The 6,564-nt window shown below is 50.3% G+C and overlaps 1 long non-coding RNA gene across 13 annotated transcripts; it reads left to right on the plus strand.

Moving 5' to 3' along the window:
- On the plus strand, nucleotides 1-5,116 carry LOC311420688. 13 transcript variants are annotated; one of them, XR_014684469.1, is made up of 9 exons: nucleotides 1-186; nucleotides 643-703; nucleotides 1,654-1,707; nucleotides 1,782-1,902; nucleotides 3,001-3,113; nucleotides 3,226-3,284; nucleotides 3,384-3,452; nucleotides 3,670-3,763; nucleotides 4,232-5,116. It is a non-coding gene; the product is annotated as an uncharacterized lncRNA (long non-coding RNA). The 13 variants fall into 13 exon arrangements; XR_014684470.1 differs by having other exon boundaries at nucleotides 4,235-5,116; XR_014684471.1 differs by having other exon boundaries at nucleotides 3,384-3,438.
- Nucleotides 5,117-6,564: the final 1,448 nt, after the last annotated feature.

A 6,564-nucleotide genomic window follows, 5' to 3' on the forward strand; every position in this document is an offset into this window, starting at 1 on the left:
ATGGCCGCATAATCTCCTGTTTTTGAGCTATATTTTAATCTCTACATGTTTAAAACCTGTTGTTTTAGTCCCCTCGAGAGTTACACCAGCTTGATTACATGCTACATGTGGCTTGGCAGCGTAGATGCAGCATTACCAAGAGACTGAGCAGGGTTGTATCAGAGTCACCTTTTTCATCTGCAAAGGGTAAGTCTGTGATTACTCCTGCCGGGGTTGCTGTGTGTGCATGTCTTTTTGGCGTTTGTGGAGTTGTGTTTTTTTTTTTTTGTTTGTGTGTGTGTATGTTCTAAGTTTCTGGTTTTCTGAGGGGTAAACAGTTAGTGTGCTGAACGTGGTAGGCAGGTGGAGGTTGGGAGCTGCTCAGGACTGGTAGTTTTGGTTTCTAGGAGTATGCGGCACCCATCCTGTGCGATGTGACTGATTGTTGGGCGGGAACGTTCCAGCTTGTGTGTCCTAAGCAATGTAGCTTGTGTAGCGTATGTTGTGTGGCCCGGGCAGAATCTGCTGTGGTGCTGTGAGCGAAGAATCTGAGTTAGAGCTGTTGAGCAACTGAAGTAAAGGAACTGGGAAGAGAGAGGTATTGCAGCAGGTACGCTGTGGTTGTGAGGTGCCTCAGAGTGTGCTTTTCTCTCGTCTCCACAGGTGCTTTGTGCAGTCGTGGACAGGGAAGGGAAATCCTCATGTCACGAAGCACTGAGGGAAGGTGAGTGTTGTCAGCCTGGTCATCCCTTATCCGAAGCGAAGGGAAGACATTCAGGTGTTTCCCTGTGAGGGTCCGAGGTGAGGCTGTGTGGGATAGAGGAGCAGTGTGGCAGGTGGTTGCTTGCAAGCACAGTGGTCATTTTGTCCTTTTGTGTTCCCAGGTGGCGTGGGTGATGCTGGCCGCTCCTTGCAAGCTTGGACCTAATTTGCAGGTACCGAGGCAAGTGGCCTGTTGTTTTGAAAGGATAAAACTAAAGATGGGGTCCCTTTTGTTGTTGAGGGATGGGTGCTACTGCTGTCAGCTGAATGTTTATCTTCTGCCTGTGTTTTTCCTTTGTTCAGGGTGAAATGCAGTGCGCAGTGCAGGATGTCTTGACCCGAGCTGCCTCTGCAGTGATTCTGGTGCGCGATGAGCAGAGGTAACTGTTGTTTTTGGGGCGCAGTTCTCACTGCAGTTATTTTCCTACATCCAATAGAGTAAAATTCCAGTTTGCCTTTTAGAGGTGCTATAAGTGGGTAAAGAGAACAGATGGAAGCATGTGCCACGTGGGATAGGCAAGCGGCTGAGGTACAGGAGAGGATGAGAGTATGTGATTTTTTTCTGGGGATGAAATGGAATCAATTTTGTTGGTGTATAATCTGTTCTGCTCCTAGATTTTTCTTTCAATGTGAAGAAAACTTTGAGCTAATTCCAGGTAAGAAAGTTCCAGTTACTTGCTGGGTCGTATTGTCCTTTTAATATTCAAAGCTGCAGCAAAAGCATGGGGATTGTTGTTTCTAGAAACACCCCGGTTTTCTTGTTTGCACTCTGCATGCTGTTGAGCTAAAGCAGACTAAAAAATAAATAAATAAAGGAAACACACACACAAAAAAACAACAATAACAAAAAAAAAACACAATTGGGTGATGTGTTGTGAACGCAACGATCATTTAATCCCTTTGTTTTCCCAGGTGGTGTGGATGATACTGGTTGCACTGTTGGAGCTTGGATTTGGAGAGGAACAGGTGAGCAGAACCGTATGTTGCATCAGCAGTAGTCAGCATTGTGGAGAAGGTGAGCAATGGGGCCAGCGTGCTAGTGAATGCTGTTACTCTGTTTTTGCAGCTGATGATGAGCCTGGCAATTGACTAAGATGACAATCAGTGCCTGTGCATTTCTTGAGGCGGAGGGAATTTACCATGCAACAACCTGAGAGCTAAGTTGGGGGGCACCTGGTATTTGCGTATCTGGGGTGGCTAATGGGAGCTGGGAGCCAGAGGAGCATGGTGCCTGCTGGCTGACTAGACTTGGTTCCACGGTGAGGGTGGTTCAGGCTGGGTCACGTTCAGGCTGCTTGTGGCTGGGTCACCGGGCTAATAGAAGCAGCGGGATTATTTTGTAGCGTGAGTGCGTGCGCCAGGCAGGACAGTTTCCTTCTGTTCGTCTGTCCTGTAGTGCTGCTTCTGCAATGTCTGTTCTGTGCTTCTTAGGTCTTGATATCCTCCTAGCTTTTTACACTGGACTGACCAGACAGGCGACTTGGTAGCGGTGCTGAAGGGCCTCAGTGCTTGTTTTGTCATCGTGGCTCTGATCCGAGCACTTCTTGTCTTGCAGTCGCTGCTTAAAGAGCAGATCTGTTTCAGGTCTTGTGCATCATATTCGGTTTGAGATCGCATCTGTTTCCATCCTCACTCTTGCAGAAGTCATCTGGGCCGCATCAGGAGCTCTTGCTTGGGAATTGAATTCCTAAGCGTCATCTTATGGGGTTTTCAGTCCCCATCCTTCTGGTCTGATGTCTTGAAGGCAGGCTTTTTCGGCCTCCATCACCCCAGTTCTGGCAGTTGCTTCCAGTCGCGTGTCGTGACATTTGAGCCTCTCCTTGGGTCTGGTGCAAAGCACCTGTTGTGACTTGCTGTTGCCATAGGGCTTCCCTCTGGGGCTCACTTTTTCTCGCGCCTTGTGTTGTGTGCTTTGTTTGTAGTGTTTGTGGCGTTCCTGTGTGTGTATGTGTTTGGTCTGGAGCTGTCCTGCCTGGCAGTTAGTGATGACAGCTAACGTGGCAGTGCATGGGTGTACTAATACATTGTCTGGACTGTTTTGGCGAAGACATCTGGTCTGCCTCTGGGCACGTACTGAAGGGCAGCTAGCACAGTCATCTCAGTGTTGTTTGTCACATGTTGGGGGGGGAGAGTATATCTGGTTGTGAGCAGCTGTTTGCATAGTGCTTGAACAGTGTGCTTGAGGAGGTCTGTCGAATCTTGAAAGCTTACAGATATGGGGTTTTGAAAGTTTTATTTTTATTTCTCTCCTGTCCCCAGTAGAGTGTAAACCTTTGGAGGAACCTGTCGCAGGAAAGAGCTCCTTCTGGAACTGTTCAGCGCTCCGTAGGCAGCTCGGTGACTGGCTTGATCTACTTCTGAGGTGTGCTGAGGTATGGGGGCTGCTGTTTTGAAATGATAATCTTGTAAACGGGGTCCCTTTGTGTTGTTGAGGGTTGGGTGCTAATGCTGGCAGCTGAATGATTATCTTGTGACTGTTTTCAGTTCTTAAAGCTGAAACACAGTGTACAACACAGGACTTGACCACAGCTTCTTTTAGCAAGGTGAGCGATGAGCAGATCTAGCAGTTACTTTAGTGGTGCAGTTGTCACTGCAGTTACTTAACTGCACAAAGTACAGTAAAAATCCTGTTTATATTTCAGAGGTGTGTTGTAGCTGGCTTAAGAGAGCAGATGGAAGCATCTTCCTCGAGGGCAGGTGAGGGGGCAGAGGTAAGGCAGCAGATGAGAGTAACTGTCCTAGCTGTGCTGTGTCTTTGGATGCTGCTTCAGCCTATGCTTTTCTTTTTGTTTCACAGGTGTGTCGCACAGGCTGAGTGGGGCCAAGCTGCACTCTGAAGAGCAGCATGAGAAGGGCGGGCTGTTTGAGCTGGATTGGAGCAGAACTGCCAAGTAGCATGAGGTGACTGCGACGGGTCTTACTTTGCAGGTGCCATGGCAGGCTCTCCACAGAAGCGGTTGAGGATTTGAGAAGAGGTTGCAGATCATCGAGGAGCGACACTTGCAGGGATGGCTTGAAAAGGGTATGGCTGCTTTCTCTTCTGTTTATCAGGTGTCCCAGGCAACGTGGGCTGTGATGTTAGTCTTTAGAATCTGAACAAAGCAGGTGCTGATGGCGGTCGTCTTTGGTAGGCAAAGAGTTGCCCGAAGCCCTGTCCTGTGTAGCTTGAGCATGCCTCCCTGAGGATGAGGCGTCCTTTCTATCAGTTCCGAAAACTGTGTTGAGGCTGAAATGCTGCGTCTGTGTTTGGGTTGGGGTTGCACCTTGGTGAGTGTAGGGATGGGTTTTAAGTGGGTGCAGCGGAGGGCCTGGCCCCAGTGTCCTGTAGTATGTTTTGACCCATCAGCATAGCCTTTTAGTTCTCAGATAGCCTGCTGATGTAAGTGATTTTTCCTGTGAGTGGAATGGAATTGACTTTTTTTTTGGCGTGTAATCTATTCTGCTCCTAGATTTTTCTTTCTACATAAATAAAAGTTTGAGTTAATTCCAGCAGGAAAAGCTTCAGTTACTTGCTTGGTGGTAATGTCCTTCCAACATTCAAAGCTGTAGCGAAAGCATGAGGATTGTTGCTTCTAGAAACACCCCAGTTCTCCTGTCTGCCCTCTGCATGCTGTTGAGCTAAGCCATATAAATAAGGTAATAAAACCACAGCTGCTGCTCCTCCTCTTTCTGCTTTTTTTGTGCTTTCCCCCTGCACTTTCCCATGTGATTGGCTTCAGGTTCCAGGTTGGACCTAATAGTAACTGAGTTGCAGGTATACCATCAGAGAGCTGCTTCTGCCTGGGCTGCTCTTTGGGGTAAGTGCTTTGTTTTTCCTTCAGTCAGTTGCAGGGTTCTTTAGGTGGGTCAGAGTCTATGGACTGATGCATTTTCAAGTAGAAACCGGTACGCATATCTTTTCGAGGTGGCAACTGGTAGGATCTGTCATAGTAAAGCAATCTAGTAGTAGGTGCCTGTATTGCATGCAGCTCTTCCTCAGGTGAGTAATTGTTATATCAGTGTTACGGATAGTATGGTGATGTTATTTTGTGTGTTTGCTTTGTGTTTCTGGGTCCCTTATGATTTTTGCAGAATTACGGGGCTTTTTTTGAGACTTTGCCTATATGTCAAATCTTATCAAAGTCACAACCTTGGTGGCAAAGTGATGGAGCGTGGTTTAGGAGAAATGTATCATGGAGGCTCCCTGTGTGAGCATGTATCTGAAAATGGCAGCATTGGGCATGTAAGGGGTATTCTGTTTCAGGTTTAGGGACAGTTTGTTATATTTCTGGAGCTTTTGCCTGTGTGTTTGCTGTCTGTCGAGTCGTTAGACCATAAAGCCTTATAGGCTTTATGTGCATGGAATTCACATATTTGAGGTATGTTTATGAGGGGTTGCCAGGTACGTTGTTTTTGGGAGTCCGTGGGGTAATGTTTCTTGACCGCATAAGTGCAGTAGTGCCTAGAGAGTGAGCAGGGTCACCTGCTTCATGTCTAAAGAATAAGTCTGTTGGGGCCCATTTCGGCGCGGCGCCGCCCGGGCCCATTTCGGCGCGGCGCCGCCCGGGCCCATTTCGGCGCGGCGCCGCCCGGGCCCATTTCGGCGCGGCGCCGCCCGGGCCCATTTCGGCGCGGCGCCGCCCGGGCCCATTTCGGCGCGGCGCCGCCCGGGCCCATTTCGGCGCGGCGCCGCCCGGGCCCATTTCGGCGCGGCGCCGCCCGGGCCCATTTCGGCGCGGCGCCGCCCGGGCCCATTTCGGCGCGGCGCCGCCCGGGCCCATTTCGGCGCGGCGCCGCCCGGGCCCATTTCGGCGCGGCGCCGCCCGGGCCCATTTCGGCGCGGCGCCGCCCGGGCCCATTTCGGCGCGGCGCCGCCCGGGCCCATTTCGGCGCGGCGCCGCCCGGGCCCATTTCGGCGCGGCGCCGCCCGGGCCCATTTCGGCGCGGCGCCGCCCGGGCCCATTTCGGCGCGGCGCCGCCCGGGCCCATTTCGGCGCGGCGCCGCCCGGGCCCATTTCGGCGCGGCGCCGCCCGGGCCCATTTCGGCGCGGCGCCGCCCGGGCCCATTTCGGCGCGGCGCCGCCCGGGCCCATTTCGGCGCGGCGCCGCCCGGGCCCATTTCGGCGCGGCGCCGCCCGGGCCCATTTCTCAGGTGGAGCTACTGAGCAGGTGAGATAAAGGAGTTGGGAACAGAGAGGTATTGCACAACTGTATGTTGCATTAGTAGTAGCGAGTGTTGTGCAGGAGGTGGGTATTAGCTCTGGTGTAGAGGGATGGTTAACTGAGATAGGTCACGTAGACATAAAACAGCTGAATCTTTACGAGTTGGACAAACATCGCACACAACTTGTCTGAGCCAATCAGACACAAGGACACAATATCCGTTGGCGGTTTGGGAAAGTACCGACTGTGTTATTTCGGTCGAAAGGATGAGGAAGAAGCTGATAAGATAAGGACGTAGGGGGACCAATCATGAGCTTAACTTTTGTAATATGTATGAGCTAATTATATGTTAAGGAATAAAAGGTGTCTGAGCTATCCAATAAATCGAAGCTTGCTGATCATATCACTCATATTGAGTGTCCCTGTCTTCCTTCCGTCGACAACACTCTGGCATGCTAGTGATTGCTGGTTCTCTGTTTTTGCAAGTGATAATGAACGTGTTTGACGTAATTCCATTTGAAAAAGTTCCAGTTACTTGACTGGTCGTGTTGTTATTTCAATATTAAAAGCTGTAGCAAAAGCATGGGGATTGTTGCTTCTAGAAATACCCCAGGTCTCTTGTCTGTTCTCTGCATGATGTTCAGGTAAAGCAGATTTAAAAAAAAAACACAAATAAACAAA

The sequence above is a fragment of the Aythya ferina genome, assembly GCF_964211825.1.
Source record: "Aythya ferina genome assembly, chromosome: 18".
Taxonomy (NCBI): Eukaryota; Metazoa; Chordata; class Aves; order Anseriformes; family Anatidae; genus Aythya; species Aythya ferina.